We start from the raw sequence: 17535 nt of genomic DNA on the forward strand, positions 1-17535 counted from the left end.
AGGAGATTTTGTCCAGGTGTTTCTTGGATTGTGTCCAGGTGACAGGCTCACCTGCTCACCTGTTCTCTCCCTGGTTCAATCCCATAGATCCTGTATCAAATAGGAGTTTGACAACCTGAGCAATGATACCATAGCCACTCCTGGGAACCCGCGAAAGATGTTTTCCTGGTTTTGGTTTTTTGGGGTTTTTTTTGGAGGGGGGTGTGGTTTAAACATCCTCCACCTTAAATTTGTTATGACCAAGGAAATAAGAACATGATATTATTACATATCTGAAAATCATTTCGGCTTAATGGGGGAAAATAGTATGGGGGTTGGGTTCAAATCCTGTCTCTGCAACTTCCTAACTATATGACCTTGGCCCAGTTATTTAAACTTTCTTGCTCTCAGTTTCCTCATCTGTAAAATTAGGTGCTTGAACTAAATAACCTATAGGGTCTCTTTCAGATCTAAATCTATGATACTACAGGGTTTTCCCTAAAGTTTGGACACATAGGCAAAAACGCATATTTTCAAGAAAGGAAATGAATACATTTTCAACAACATTTTATTTGATTGGAATAGTAACAAATAACATCTTCAATATGATTTCCATCATTTGTGGTGCAAAGGTTGATGTGCTTTGCAAGATTCACATGAACTCAATGCAATAACTCCACATTGCTGTCAATTTTCCTGTGTCCAGACTTTAGGGAGACCCTGCATATGTAACAGGGAAGGATGGTGCAGTGGATTAAGCACCGGGCTTGGAATCAGGAAGATTCAGCTTCAAATCCAGCCTCAGCTACTTACTAGCTGTGTGACCCTGCCCAAGTCACTTTGCCCTGTTTGCCTCAGTTTCCTCATCTGTAAAATGTGCTAGAGAAGGAAATGGAAAACCTTTCCAGTATCTTTGCCAAAAAAAACCCCAAAAATGGGGTTGCAAAGAGTCGGACATGACTGAAAAATGACTGAACAAGAGGCTACTCACAGGTTGTGTTTGTCCTTCGTTCTTGAAGGGGACCATGACATCAGGGAAATGATGATATGACTTGCAGTTGACTTTGATTTGAGTGAGGGAGGGCTGTGCAAGGTCACCAGTCTCACTTTCTCCTCCAGAGTCATCTGGGTCCAGTGGCCTGATATTCACCAGGATGACTGGAGATGGCCCAGCACCGAACAAGAGCAACATCACAGGGAAAGAAATAGCAACTGATAATTGAGGCTGAGGGTTACCTAGGATTATAGAATTTTAGAGCTGAAGGAGACCTAAGAAGTCAGGCCCATCTCATACCCATGCAACCAGTCCTTCTAAAATACCCCTGACCAAAGAGCGTCCAAATTCAGCCTATACACTATCGTACAAAGTAACTCGTTCTATTTGGGGACAATGCTCATTATTAGCAAGTTTTTTTTTCTAAAGAGCAAAAATATGCTTTCTTGTCACTTTTCCCCTTTGGATTATTCTTTCCTCCCCCACCCCAAAGTTACAGAGAATAAACCCCATCCCTCTTTTAGATGGTAGTTGTGTGTAGGGCAGTCCTGAAGCCAGCTCTAACTGACTCACCATAATAGCAATTTAGATTGGAAGATCTTTCCCACTCATTTATAGGCCATGTGACCTGCTTACATCACAGGAAGCCTAAGTCACACGTGGTGGGAGGAGCTTGCTGAGAGGAAAAGGAAGTTGTGTCACAGGAAATGCTGAGAGAGCCATTATGGCTGTTAATGACTGTTTATGGTAGTTAGAGCAGAGGTAAAGAAAGTCGACCAGTGATAGCTGTACTGTGAGTTTTGTGGGGAGGCCCCACCAGGGGATCAGAGAGGTTTTGGGATGGCAAGGCTCCATGTTGTGATATTGTGTTTTAAGTTCCTTGCTATTATGATAAAGTGGACTAACTGGCTGTGGGAGCAGATTGCCTGGTTATGGGATGTGGTTATCCGGTGTCTGAATAATGTTGTACTTCTTCTACCTTCTGTATAAAGAGTCTCTCATACTTTGCAATACAGAACCACATAGGCATATTCACGATTATTGTTGATATTGTGTTTATTGCCTTGCTGTTACACTCACAAGAGCTGATTGTTAAATTTTCAGAGTAAGCATTTACACTCTGGAAATCAGCAAATGCTACCAATCAGGGCTTGGTGGTTGTTTAGTTGTCCACTAAGATGCTAAACTGAACAATACAGTCACCCCATACTGCTTCTGTCGTGTTTTTTCACTTGTGTCCAACTCCTTGTGACCCTCATTTGGGGTTTTCTTAGCAAAGGTACTGGAATGGTTTTCCATTTCCTTCTCCAGTGCATTTTACAGATGAAGAAACTGAGGTAAACAGGGTTAAGTGACTTGCCCAGGGTCACACAGCTAGGAAATGTCTAAAGCCAGATTTGAACTCAGGAAGATGAATTTTCATGACTCCAGGCTGGGCACTCTGCACTTTGGCGCCCTCTAGCTGCCAAGCAGGGAGTTCCTTGCACTAATAAAATCACAAGTCAGATCCAAAAATATAACTCATTAAGCCTTTCCGTGGCCACAGCCCATTACTGACTCAAGTCAGGCTTTTAAGGCAGTTGTAGCTCAAACTTATTTAGCACTTTAAGGAAGGAAAGAAAGAAACAAGCATTTATGTTGCACCTTCTATTGCCAGGCACTGTGCTAAGCACTTTACAATTCTCTACTTAGAACAACCCTAAGAACTAGGTGCTGTTACTATTCTCATTTTACAGTTGAGGAAACTGAGGCCAACAGATGCTGAGTGACTTGCCCTGGGTCACCCAGCTACTCGGCGTCTGAGGCCAAATTTTAACTCAGATTTTCCTGACTCTAGGCCCATTGCTCTAACCACTGTACTACCTACCTCCCTTTGGCAATAACCTTTATGGTTTGCTAAGTACTTTCTACACAAAAACCCTGATTATCATCCCCAATTTGCAAACTAGGAACCTGAAATTGAGAGAAGTCACTTGTCAAAAGTCACACAGCCAGCAAGTGTCAGGAGTGGGATTCAAACTCAGATCTCTTGTCCTGTATTCTTTCCACCAGAGCTTTTACACACAAACCACTCTCTATTTGCCTCAGTTTCCTCATCTGTAAAATGAGCTGGTGAAATAGCAAACCACTCCAATATCTCTGCCAACAAAACCCCAAATGGGGCCATGAAGAGTCAGACACAACCAAAAAACACAGAACACGGAAGACATTCCCACCTTGTCACCGAATCCTTCGTCACCCAGAGCCTCTGAACAGTATCTGAGCCTCTGGGCAGGAGGGGACTAGAAATTAAGACTCTAAATAGCTGTATGATCATGAATTTACTCTCTCCAAAACTCAGTTTCCCCAGCTGTACAATGACAGGCTTCATCGGATGGTGGATCCAGAGCCAGAAAGGTCCAGAAGCCATCAAGTCCAGCACTCAAATTTTGCAGATTTAGACGACAGGTTCATAGGGCTTGCAACGTGTCCAAGGGTCACACTCTAAGTCTCAGAGGTAGAATGTGAACTCCGGTCCTCTCACTCCAGAGTCAGGAATTTCTTCCCCTCCGCCATATTGCAGTAGGTGGACACCTAAGGTCCTTCCCAGCCCTGAAATTCCTGGATTCTCTAATGCTAATGCTAACTTTATAAGGTCATTGCAAGGATGTCAGGAGATCACGAATCTGAAATCTCTTTAACTCGAGAATAAAGTAGTCAGAGAATGGGAGTTGTTATTGCAATCACCATCCTGATTAAAGCTATTGAACCGGAACATCAAAATATTAGCTGAGCTGAGCCAGAACTAAACAACCATTGTTTCTTGTAATTCAGCCAGAGTCCCTGCCAGGTGCTCCCTGAGCAGACAAAGGGGCCAGCCAGCCCCAACACCTGGGATTCATTAAACCCCTGCCTGTTCAAGGTGTTGGATGACGCGTTGTGCACAGGGGATCCCAAGACAGAATCCAGAAGGCACACGACCTGGGTGCGGATGGACACACCAAGCATAGAGGCACATTCCAAGATGGCCCAGGAGCCCCATCCAATTAAACTTAATTTGACACACTTGGATAAAATGTCTTCTTAAGCACAAGACAACGTGTTGGGAATTTGGGGGACGACCTCTATAAACAGCTTAAATATAAATTTAATGAATACTAATTTTTTTAAAAAAAGACAAACATTTTTAAGTGCCAGGCACTATGCTAACCACTTTTCATTGTTCTTGGTATAGGTAGCTGTGCGATTTAGCTTAACGTCTTGACTTTAACAAGCTTAGAATCGTACATTAATTTGATGATCACAATAGTGCTAGGAGTTAGGTGCTAATATTATCCCTGTTTTACAGATGAAGAAACTGAGGTGGGTGGAAGAAACAGAGGCCCAGAGAGAAGTGATTTTCCCTGGGTCCTTAGTCCATTGTTGTTTGTCCTTCTCAAATGAGAAGGACATACATAAATATATATATTTATAAATTATAATAAAATATATTATATATAATGTATATATTTATATATGATATATAATAAAAATATATTTATATATACATACATATACATTTATTCTATATATAAAATATAAAAGCACTTTGCAAACTTTAAAGAATTACGTAAACATCAGCTATTATCATCACTGTTGTCGTTAGTCGCGGGTGATGGCTTGACTTGTATGTGAATTGGATTTAAGTGAGACCGAGTTGTACAAGGTCATCAGCCTCACTCTCTCTCCCTGAGACATCATAGTCCAGTGCAGGACAAAAGACAGGATGACCAGCAATGGCCCAGGATGCAGTGGATGACCTTGGCAGCTTCACTATCTGACCAAGCTCTAAGCTCCTACTTCAGCCACCTTCACAGCCCTTAGAACAAATTGTTCTCATCCACCCAGTGTGCAAGGGGAAGTCTTCATGTGCTTAGGGTAGACATCTCTCTATCTCACTGATAAGCTTGAGGTCTGTTGATTAGAGGCAGTTTACCAGGGTGTGGCCATTGGGCATACAATGGTTTCTTGGAGCCACAGGTAAGAATTGTGTGAAAAGACGAGCAAAGGTGGATGAGCAGTCCTGAAAAGGGCTCAGCAAGCCCTCACACCAGGGGTGTTGGTCCTCTCTGAATACCCCATACACAACATCTGAGTCTGGACTTGAACTCAGGTCTTCCTGACTCCATACCTCATGCTGTATCTGCTGCACCACCCAGCTGCCTCAGTGAGTAAAATTGGGGTTTAATGAAGTGATTTCACAGACTCTCAGAGTTCAATACAGGAGTAATTTGGTAGCGAAAGGCTTCAGGTAGAACACCATTCTGAGTGTAGAGATCTAAGGTCTAGACCAAGGGAGGCCGCAGGTGGCCTTCTAGGTCCTTTTGACAGAATCCAAATCTTATAGAACAAATACTTGGATTTCATCAAAAGGCCGCACTTAGACTGCTGCAGGTTCCTCCCCCCCCCGGTCTAGTCTCTTGGCTTTGTCACTAGCTGGGACAATTGCTTCTCTCTGCATCTCGGTTTCGTCATGTTTAAAAGTGAAGGAGTTGGATCAGGTGATCTTTCTAAGGTGCCTTCTAGCCCTTTTAATACTTTAGGCTTCTAAGATGCCAATAAATAGGGTGATGCGAGTGAAAAACACACCAGAGGGTAAGAAAGACATTTATAATGTCCAAAGGCAAGCTCAGGTGCTTTCTGGGTATATTGAGTGAAGACAGAGAAGCTGGGAGTTGTAGGTATAATCAAGGTGGAAGTCGGGGAAGAAATCACAGAGTTTTAGAACTGAAAGAGGGCTTAGAGCTCATTTGGCCCAACTTCCTACCAGGTAGAATAATAGAAGACTCCTTCCCTTTTGATCGGACAGTCAGAGCTATCTGTTCATCTCATGGGTCACCTGCCCAGTTTGTTTTGAATGGTATGTGTCTAACTGCTGTATTGGAAAACATAGCTGCTTGACTAAGGATGGAAACGAGAGGGGAAGGCAAATGTCTTTTAAGTCAGTTGGCCAATGGGGACCTCAGATTCTGCCTATGACCTTATATAGAGATTGTTCACTCCAGGGTATTAACCCAAGAAGCTATGGTGTCTGGGTGGATCACACTCTGGAGCACAGGCTCACACCTGCCCGGATAGTTGACTGATGCAATCCTAGAGCTGGAGGGAGGCCCGGGGAGAGTGACTGCTTGAGAGAAAGACATGGCCCAAGTCTTATGGGTCTTGGGACAGCTCCCTCTGAGATCTCACCCAAGTCTGAAGGTTCCTGGGAACTATAGCCTCTGATCCCTTCTCTCTACTTGGACATCAGTATATGACTGGAATGCCTCTAAGCACAAGGTGTCAGTGCAATTTTGAGTTTTTAATGACAGAAAAACTACTCTAAGGCTTTGGGGATGATCTGTGTTTTTGCCATCAAACTCAACAATGGGTGGTCCTCTTTGTCAGGAAAAATTATATCCCCTCCCACACTGCACCTTTGCAACTCTTCTAATGGTCACAGACCAAACCAATCCATTCCAACTACTTGTGAGTGAGTCATTTAAAAATCTTGTCTTGTAGTGAGATGAAATCTACCTACATCTACCCATTGGGCTAGTTCTCTCTGGAGAACTATAAGAACACACCTGTTCTTTCTTCTAAATGACAACTCTGTAGATAAGTGAGTACAGCAACATGCCTGTCCCACTCTAAACCATTCCTCTCATAGTGGCCAAATGGGTACTCCTAAAGCACAAGAATGACAGTCACTTCCTTGTTCAAGAAACTTCAGGAGCTCCCTCTTTCCCCTCATCTAAAATACAGCCTCACCTGGTTGACTTTTAAAATTCTTTACAATCTGGTTCCTGGGTATCTTTACAAGCTTATTGTACATTATTCTCTTTCATACGCTGTCCTTGCCAGCCAAATTAGTCCTCTTCCCTGGGCATGACATTCCATTTCCTTGATTAAAGTCAAGGAAAATCTTCTTAAAATGCAGGTCTGACCACGTGGTGTCTGCCTATTCAGTAAACTCCAGTGGCTCCTTATCCCCTCCGGGATCAAATAGAAACTCCTCTGTTTGGCTTTTAAAGCACTATATAATCTATATAATAATTTCCAGACTTCTTGCACCTTAATTCCTCCCCTTCATGTACTCTATGATCCAGTGACACTGGTTCCATTTCTAGCACAAGATTCTCTATCTCTGTCTCTGTCTCTGTCTCTCTCTCTCTGTCTCTCTCTGTCTCTCTCTCTCCACCCCCCCCCCTCCACTCCCTTCCACTCTCTGCTTCTCTCTCTGTTACTCTCTTTCAGTTCAAATCTGGCCTCAGGCACTCACTAGCTGTGTGACCCTGGGCAAATCACTTAACCCTGTTTGCCTCAGTTTCCTCATCTTCTGCAAAATGTGCTGGAGAAGGAAATGGCAAACCACCCCAGTATCTCTGCCAAGCAAACTCCAAATGAGGTCACGAAGAATTGGACACAACCGAAAAATGACCTGACAATGACATGCCTCAGTGTGGTACCTGCCTCGAGACTGTAGATGTGCCCATTGGCACCTCTTGAGAAGATGAAGGACTCTCTTGGGTTGACCCACTTATGCTTCCTTGAGGATGATTCTAAAAGTCTCATCTATGGGAGATGAATTGATTGGCTTGGGCTTTGGGGGCTCAGGGCCACTCTTCGGGCCACTAACTGTACCTCTGCCCCTTTTTCTGAGAGTTCTTGAGAGATATTTTTTCAGCCCAAAGGCAAGCGGATCTGGGTCCTGGGGGCCAGTTAGGTGTTTGATGCAGCGGATAGAGTAGAGTGTTGGACTTGGAGTGAAAAATTCTGTCTCAGAGACTTGCCTATTATGTAATCCTGGGAAAGTCTCTTAACCTCTCTCAGCCTTAGTTTCCCCATCTGTAAAATGGAGATGTTAATAGCACCTACTTCCCAGAACTGTTGTGAGGATCCAATGAGACTGCATATGTAATGTGTTTTGCAAACTTTAAAATGCTCTATAACATGGCTAGTATTTGTATAGCAAATTAAGATGTGCAAGGTACAAATATTATCTTATTCTATTCTCACCAAAACTCTGGGAAGTACGTGCTATAATTTCCCCCAGTTTTCCAGATGAGGAAACTGAGGCAAGCAGAGATTAAGGGACTAGATAAATGCAAGTTGCTTATTATTGTTGTTTGACTTCATGCAGAGAGACGAGAGAAGCTGATACCTACACTGAGACCACAGCAGTCTTTTCTTCTGAGACTGTATGTGGAGAGGGGAAGGTTAAAGAATCTACTTCCCAGCACCAGAAGGCTTTGGGTGGATTGTGTTTTTCTGAAGCAGTAGCTTCTTGTTTCCAGTTTTGACCTTGTAAAGTATTAACATCTGGGAGAAGTAAAAACAGGGGTGGAGATGGGGGTGTGTGGAGAGGGTTGCGATATCTAAAGAAGGTATAACAGCATCATGGCAAAATAATATCCTAAATTAAGAGATTATCTTTTTGGCATTGGAAGCTGCCAGGCCTGCTTTAAACTTGCTTTGCCCTGACACGCCGTGGGATGTGACTGCCACTGAATTTTGTAGCTGACACCTTCAGCAGCTTCATGGATTTCAATGAACCCACATGCTAGAGGTTCAGAGCTTTGGAGGCTTTTTTCCCCCCTTGGTGAATCCTCCTTGTTCTTCTGATCGGATTCATGTGTCATGAATTTCTTGTCCATTCCAATCATATTGTTCCCCCACATCTGGGGTTCCCCTCAGTTTGTATTTCTCAGTCATATCCATCGGCTGCATGTTGGAAGATTAGATAACCTTGTATGTTAGACAACTTTGGCCTAATGGAAAGGGTACTGACTCTGGACAGAGACTGCCAGGGCTTCAAATCCTGTTTCTGCCTTTCTGGGGCTTAGTTTTCTCATCTCTCAAATGAGGAGGTTGAACTAGAAATCCTCTTACTCCCCACCCCCAATCTAGTACAGTGCTGACATTTACCTCTAGTCCAGGGTTTCTGAGCAGGAATTTGGTTTTGTTTTATATTTTGATAACTATATTTCAATATAATTGGTGTCTTTGTAATATCTATGCTTTTAAAAATATTCTCAGAAGGGTTCTATATGCTTCATCAGATTGCCAAAGAGGTCCATGATATACTTTTGTTGTTGTCATTCAGTCATATCAGTCATGACCCCTTTTGGGGTTTTCTTGGCAAAGATACTAGAATGGCTTGCCATTTCCCCCTCCAGCTCTTTCTCAGATGAGGAAACTGAGGCCAACAGGGTTAAGTGACTTGCCCAGGGTGACATAGCTAAAAAGTGTTTTGAGACTGGATTTGAACTCAGGAAGATGAGTCTTTCTGATTCCAGGCCAAGCACTAGTTGCCTTCTGCCATGGCACATATACGAAGGTTAAGAATCCCTCTCTCTGATCTAGTCCAACCTTCCCCCACCCCTGCCCCCACCTCCTTTGAGAAGTGAGGGATTGAAGCCTAGAGAGGGGAAGTGGCCTTTCTGAAGTCCCAGTTATTGAATGACAGGAGAACTAACCCAGATCTCCTGACTCCCAGTTCAAATTTCTCTCCCTGGACTGTAGCTGTTTTCTAGCATTTGTTAAAAGAGGTTCTTTCTATGGAGTCTGAATGCAGAGAGAAGCAGACTTTTCTTTTTTTTTTTTGTTCTGGTTTTGTTTGCTTTCTCATAGTTTCTCCCATTCATTATAATTTTCTATACAACATGACTAATGTGAAAATATGTTTAATTGGAGCCTAAATCAGATTGCATGCTGTTGTAGGGAAGGAGGGGGGAGGGAGGGGGAGAAAATTTAAAACTTATGGAAGTGAATGTTGAAAACTAAAAATAAATAAACTAATTAAAAAAGAGGTTCTTTGCTGACAAAGGACTTTCATTATCTGGTATTTCCTTTTTTTTTAAATAAATATTTAGTGAATATGTAAGCCTTATAACAAAAGCTAAAAATAAAGGGGAAAAAAAGGCAATTCACCAAAATCTATCAACCCATCAACTGAACTCTAAAGGAATGTGTCCTTATGCAGAAGGCTTTGTGTGGTGTGAGTGATAAATATAGTTGGGACCTGGATAGTCTTAGATGACTCAGCCTGAATCTCCAAGTTTAAAGGCAGGTTTCCAAGGGAAATTCTCAATGGGTGTCCACAGATGGGAGAATTTGACTACTTTGGACTTCAGGAAGCTTAGGGCTTTCTTATGTCCTCCAAAGTTTCTTCCAGTAGGAGTTAGAAGGGAAGAATCAAATAATTTTGTATTAACATGGTAATTCAAAAGTCCAGAAGGGAGAAGCTAACTGCAAAAAGGGAGATGGTCTATGCAGATGCAACTCCACATTTGCAGCCTCAGCAATGGTTATTTAAATTGATTAGACATCATTTTACACAAAAGCAAAGAATGGTTTGGTGGAGAAAAGCACTATACACAAAGGGTTCCAGGCTCAGTTCTGCCATTTCCTATTTGTGGGACTTTGAGCAACACATCTAATTTCTGTGAGACTCAATTTACTCATCTGTAAAATAGAGTTAATAATACTTTCACTAAGTGACTGGAATTGGGGAGAGAAAGGAATGTAGGGAAACTCCAAGGGGAGACTTAACTAGTTCAAAATTTGTCAGAATGTTTACCTTTAAGGAGGCACCCATGTCTTTTGAAAGACAGAAACCTGGTCTTGCTTCACTCCTGTAAAAGGGACTATGCCTATTTACGTGAGGGAGGCTTTTCTCTGAAAGCAGGTTGACCTCCCAGGACTTCAATGCCCACCAACAATCTTACCTCTGAAAGGGTGGGACCCTATTCAACATTTCCTTGTGCTTTTAATTTTCTTTAAGTCTTATTTTTATTGACATTTCTTTTTCTATCACCATCATTTTTTAAATTCAATATTATTTTATTATTAGCTCCAAATTCTCTTCCTTCCTCCACCTATTGAGAAGGTAAGAAATACAAGTTTGTTACAAATATGAAGTCATGGAAAATAAATTTTCACATTAGCCACCTCCCCACTCCCACCAAAAGAAAAAAAAAGAAAGAAAAAAATCTGCACTCTAGGTTCTCAATTTGGAGGTGGAATCACCTTTTTTTTTTTAATATATCCCCTTTCCCCCCTTGGCTGAATGAGTCAACTTTTTTTTTAACAAAGGTTTAAAAAAAAAAGACAGAGAAAGCAATCCAGCAAAACCTATCAACACATCAAGTGCATTTGCTTCAGCCAGGGGGCAGGGAGTGGTGGCAAATTTTCCCAACTATTCTCTATGAGTGCTCTAAATTTTCAAATCAGACTTTTCGATTTTCAAAATAGAGCCTTTCTATAACTCTGCCTTCTGTCCAGGATTGTTTGGGCACTCAGTTCTTGACTTCTTCTGTGAATTGACCGGTAGTAAACTCCTGCCTCACTGGGAATATATGAATCTGTCCCCCTGTAAACCTTTTAAAAGTCCAATCACTGAGCTCTAGACTTGCAATTGAAGCCTGCCTTGAAATTCCATGTCACCCTCCTACTTGCCATATGAACGCAGGCAGATTGATGAATCCCTCTGAGCCCATCACCTCATCTATAAAATGAAGATGATAATCGCATCTGCCATGCAGTGCTGTTGTGGGGATCAGGTGAGATAATGTACGTAATGTGCTTTGCAAACTCTAAAGCATTTTAAAAATGTAGAATAATGGATAATGATAATAATTTGAGACCACATGACTCAGTGGATAAACTGGCCTCAGAGTCAAGGTAACCTGGGTTCAAGTCTTCCTTCCGACAAATAGTGACTCTTGAAAAAATTTTGAATCAGCAAAGTTTCTTCTTGGGTATGAGAAATGAGGTTTTGGGGATCACTGGATTTCCTAGGCAGGGTCAAAGTCCTGAGGAAGAACCCCATGAAGGAAGGCTGTGCAGACCACAGGACTCCCAGAGGAAGGCCAAGTGGTAGCCCCCTTTATCCGTGGGGATCACAGGGCTCCTAGGGGTCAGACCCTAAGGAGGACCCAAGTGATGGCCTCTTAGAACAGTTGTGGGGAATCACAAGACTTCCTAGGGTTGGACCCTGAGAAAGAGCCACATGATGACCCCTAAGGAAGGCTCCCAGGGAAATCCTGAGTGGTAGCCCTCTTAACACCGCAGTGGGGATCACAGGACTCCCCAAGGCAGGGTCAGGAAGTTAGCCCAAGACGTGCTTCCACAGTTCATTGCTTTCCTGGTAACGTGACCTTGGGGAGATCCATGTGATTTGCCCATTCTCACCCAAAGAACTCAAGACCAGAGTGGGCAGAGGAAAGCATTTATTATGAGAGAGCGGGTGTAGCGCTCACTGGGAACACTCACACCGATACAGCTGCGACAGTGGCAGTAACCACCACCTCCACTCCCGCTAGAGTTAAGGTTAGTTTACAGTCTTTACTTTTTACATAGTTTTCCTTGGTTATATAGTTTATATAGGTAGGATAATGAGGATACAGAAGCAGAAGTGAAGTTAATTAGATTTTCCTTGTCTTAGTTTAGGATTAATCTACATTCTTTATTTCCCCTACCTTCCCTCTTTAACATATGCAAATTATGCAAATCAGTAGGCCTGGACTCTTGACCAAGACCAGACCCTTGATAAGCTTGAACTGGTTCAACCGGTTTGGCCTCTCTAGTTCCCCTGACTGCCTCCTCAAATGTCCTGTTTAAACACCGGTACAAGCCTCTGACCTTTCACCTGACTGACCTGAGGCCTGGTTTCTGCTAAAGCTGGGGTGGGGGAGGGGGGAAAGTACACCTTCAGTTCTGTGGAAACAAAACTCCTCCTCCCATTTCTTACATTGGGGTTTCCCCCGAATCTCTTTCCCGCATCAGAAAATTCTGTTCATTTAGTCATTTCTTACTGCATGTCTTGGTTTTGCTGTCTGGGTAGAAGAGGGGGAGGTAAAATATTTGGAAAGAATGTTGTTGTTTGTTCTTCATTCTTGAAAAGGACCAATGACACCAGGAGGGTGATGTCAAAGCAAAAAGCATCATTTAAAAAAAATTGAAGATAACGTAGCTTGTGCAGTTCTAAGCTGTAGGCTAGTGGGTAACCCCGGGGTTACCCTCCCTTGCCCTTGGAAAGACCAGTCTTCTTCAAAAGAGGGAAGTTATTGAAGTTCATACCCTGCCCTTGACACTTATTACCTTGTGACCTTAGGCAAGTCATTTAATGTCTATGAGACTCAATTTCCCCATCAGCAAAATGAAGGGGACAGATAGAGTTCCTAGAGTTCTAGATCTAGGACATTTAAATTCAGAGTCTCTATCTTCCCAATTCTGAACTTTTTCTTCTCTCTACGAACCCTTTGGTTTCTTTTACCCTCTGCCAGACACAGTGCCCTGGGGCTACCCTCAGCTTCTCTGTCCCAAGGTGCCCATAGTGTTTCCATGCTCTCTCTTCATCTCCCTTGTCTACCCAAAACTGTTCTTAAATCTCTTATTCACACTATGCACACCGCATCTCTAGCTAAGTTACTAAGCATGGATCAGTGTCTCTTGGTGCTGTCACTCTAGTGTAAAGAACTGATAATACTCACCCAGATGGAGGGAAATTGCTTTTCATGGGGGTGCTTTGCTTAGGCTTGGAGCTTTCTAAGATACAACTCTTATGCTGGAATCCCAGGAAATAGACAGGCAGTATGGTTCAGTGAACTGATTCTGTACTCACCAGATTGACAAAAGGGTCAGCTCAGCTGGACTGAAATCCTACCTTTGACACTACCTGTGTGACTTTGGGCAAGTCATTTAACCTTTGTGGATGCAACAAAAACCTAAATCCTTGCAAGTTAGTCTGGTTTTTCCTTAAAAGGTACTGAAGGCATCTTGGAGATTGATTGACTAAGAAGACCTAAAGGCTTGAGTTGTCTGATGAGGTATGGGGTTGAGGGGTGCTCGGGACCCCAAAACACCGACATGCTGGGTCCTGCTGAATGAATTCGACTCAAGCCTTCTCAGCCAAGGAAAAAGACAAAGTTTATTAAATAAAGGTTTTGCCATATTGGGTTGTCTTAAGAAATCTCACGATTTGTGATGCTTGTTTTAACAAGCAGGCCAGATTCAACCTGCTGAACTAGATAGAATCTGAGCGCCTTCATGGAGGCAAGATGAGACTTATATACACAAAGATTGTAGGAGGGATCAAGGGTGGTCCTGGGATGATGGGAGGAGGGGTTTAGGGAGGGTCTTGAGGAGGAGTCTAAGGAGGAGCTTGATGGGACTGGGATGGGGTCAGACTCCAAGAACAAATGGGATTAAGGGTGGGAAGTAGTTGAAGACTACCTGGAGATGACAGACAACAAGAGAGCTAGGGTAACAGAGCTAGGGTATAGATATTTTGATCAGGGCCAAGGGTGGGAAACAGGCAGAAGGCAATCCAGAGGTAGCCAGACAATGGAAGGCTAGGCTAGGCTAAACTAGGCTATTTGGGCATAAAAAACCAGATTAAGTGGGAAGATTCAGGGTGGGGCTCAAGGGGGTTCCCACAGTCTAAACCCCATCTCGTCAGCTTCACTTGTTTGAGTACACAGCATCACTTGATGTCACTTGACATGCCCTGGAGCTACAGACATGGGTGGAACTGGACCCCAACCTGTCACTTGACTTTCAGCCCTTCTTGTTGTTGCATCATTTTTTAGTCAGGTCCAATTCTTCATGACCCCATTTGGGGTTTTCTTGGCAAGGATTCCTTCTTCAGCTCATTTTACAGATGAGGAAACTGAGGTCAACAGGGTAAATTGACTTGCCCAGGGTTCCACAGCTAATAAGTGTCTGAGGCTGGATTTGAACTCAGGAAGAGGAGTCTTCCTGACTCCAAGCCCAGCACTCTAACCAATGTGCCACCTAGCTGCTCCAACTTGTAACCCTTGAGACTACTTTTGTAGTGAAAGACTTCCCCCCGTGAAATAGTTCTCTCACTTTTAGCTGAGGTGTTTTATCTCTCTGCCAGAGGAATCTGCACCTTTCATGCAATTTATAATCTTAGAGAATTGACTCAAGTATTAAGAATGGCTTGTTCAAGGACCACAAAGCTGATATGTGATACAGTCAGGACTTGAACCTAAGCCTTCCAGGTTTTGAGGCAAGAACTAGGAAATACATCATTGAGGGATGTGATCCTCATGGACAAAGGAGCTGCCTCATGGAAGAAGGACACCACCGCCAATGCCAACTGTAACTGATGGGCAGCTGAGCCAAAGAGCCCTAGGAACAGTGGTACCCCGGTGCCATTTGTCCTGTGTCCAGTCCCCATAAGCACAATCCAGGGAAGCACTCCTGGTGGAGATGTGACCTAGAACAGACTCAGCAGGCACTAGAGCCTCTGCCTCTTCAGTCAGAGTTACAGCGGACTCGAGAAAGTTCTGGCCACCAGAGTCATCAGCCCTGTGAAGTGTTCAACATCAGAAAGTGATGTGGTTTTTATTAATGGAAGTGACATTAAAGAAGATACATAACTATCTTCTTCACTGCTATACCCTAGACCTTGGGGTCTTTTCATCAGTTGTAGTTGGTCTCTCTTTATTAGAATGTGAGTTCCTAAGAGCAGGGACTAAGCATTTAATAACTACCTTTTATTCCTTCTTTCCTTCCTCTCTTCCTTCTTTCCTTCCTTCTTTCTTTCCTTCTTTCCTCCCTTCTTTTCTTTTTTTTCTTTCCTTCCTACCTTCTTTCTTTCCTTCCTTTCTTCCTTCCTCCTTTCCTTCTTTTTTCTTTCTTTCCTACTTTCCTTCCTTCTTTTTATCCTTCTTTCTTCTTCCTTCTTTGCTTCCTCCCTTCCTTCCTTCCTTCTCCCCTCCACCTTCCCTCCTTCCCTCTCTATGTATATATGTATGTATATGTATGCATATGTATGTACATGTACACATTATTACATGAATGCATGTGTGTAGCTCATGTATGTATTATATGCATTTGTTTACATGTTTTCTAGCTGTGTGTGTGCGTACATATGTGCATGCATGCATGTGTGTGTGTGTGTGTGTGTGCATTGGGTATACATTTGCATGTGTAGATGTATATATACCTTACTCCTAATTCACATACCAGTAATTAGAACGTGAGCTTTCAACTTTGTCTTTGTGATCAGACACAGATTAACAAGGCACTGTCCACCAGCCTCTAGCTCTGGTTTTATCAGCAGATGTACTTGGAGGGAATTCCCAACAATTTACTCAGCTGCATTATTTTGGATTTAGACACAAAGCATTTCTATTTTCTTTGAAATGATCATTTCCTTTAACTCCTTCACGTGTTGTGGAAGACACCACTTTGCAACTGCCTTTAGAAACTAAGAACATGTTTTTAAAATCATATGTTCTGGAAAAGGGGTCTCATCCCTTTAGAATAATTAGAAGCAGGCTGAGAGGGAACTGATGGTCTTCTGGGGGTAGTTAATAGGTAATTTTTAGTTTTCCATGGAAATTGGTTTTCCAATGATGCCATCAAAGGGTAAAAAATTAAGCAGGAGAATCAGGTCAGAGGAAGAAAAAAAAAATCTCCTGATTGGAAAAGGAGCCATGATAGGGAAACAAAGCACACACACAACGGAGTTTTGTTCCTTTTCTCTTTCCTGATACAGGAAAAGGAAAGATGCAGAAAGTTGATCCTCTCACTCACAAGTCTCTTCCACCTTCAATCCACACTCCATTCAGCCTCCAAAAGTGATTTTCCTGAAGCACAGATTTGACAGTGCTGTCTCCTAACTCACCCCCACCACACAAAAATGAGTCTTCCTCATTCCAAGCCTACTGCTCTCTGTCCCCTGTGCCAACAACTGTAGTGGCTCTCTATCGCTTCCAGGATCAGATACAAAGCCCTCTGATGTTCAAAGCCTTTCATAACCTAGCCCCCAGTCTTCTTACATCTTACACTGTCCACCTGCCCACCCACCCCACTGCCACCCCCACATACTTTTCAATCTGGGGACACTGGTCTCCTTGCTTTTCTTCAAACGAGACATTCAATCTCTCCACTGTGGGCATTTTCTCTGACTGTCTCTCAAGCCTGGACTGTTCTCCCTCCTCATCTCTGCCTCCTGGCTTCTTTCAAATCCCAGCTGAAATCCTACCATCTATAGAAAACCTTTCTTAATTCCCCCTTAATTCCAGTGCCTTCCTTCTGTGCATTACTTCTTTTTATGCTATATACAGTCTGTTCAAACATAATTGTTCATGTATTGCCTCTTCCATTAGACTGTCAGTTCCTGGAGGGCAGGGTCTGGTTTTTTGCCTTTCTTTGACTCCCCAGTGCTTAGCACAGTGCCTGGCATATAGTATGTGCTGGATAAATGTTCACTGACTGACTGAGTTGTAAAAGCAGAGAGAAATTAGTTGATTAGTAAGAACTGAGCATTAACTAGCAATATGAGATTACATGCAGGAGAAGGTCATTTCTGAGGTCTTTTTGGTGAGCTGCTTTCAAATCTAGAAGTACCCAACCCAACTACAGTGACTCTTCATCTCAAGGTTCCACACTGGAAGCACCACAAAAGAGAAGTGTTAAGAGTTCCTTTCAGTGAGGTAACAGTTAAAGTTTGGCATGAGAACATGTCATTGTAATTAGATATTTGAATTTCTTTTTAGCATCCTCAGTTCTTTCTTCTTGTCCAC

This window comes from Trichosurus vulpecula, chromosome 1 (assembly GCF_011100635.1).
Source record: "Trichosurus vulpecula isolate mTriVul1 chromosome 1, mTriVul1.pri, whole genome shotgun sequence".
Lineage (NCBI taxonomy): Eukaryota > Metazoa > Chordata > Mammalia > Diprotodontia > Phalangeridae > Trichosurus > Trichosurus vulpecula.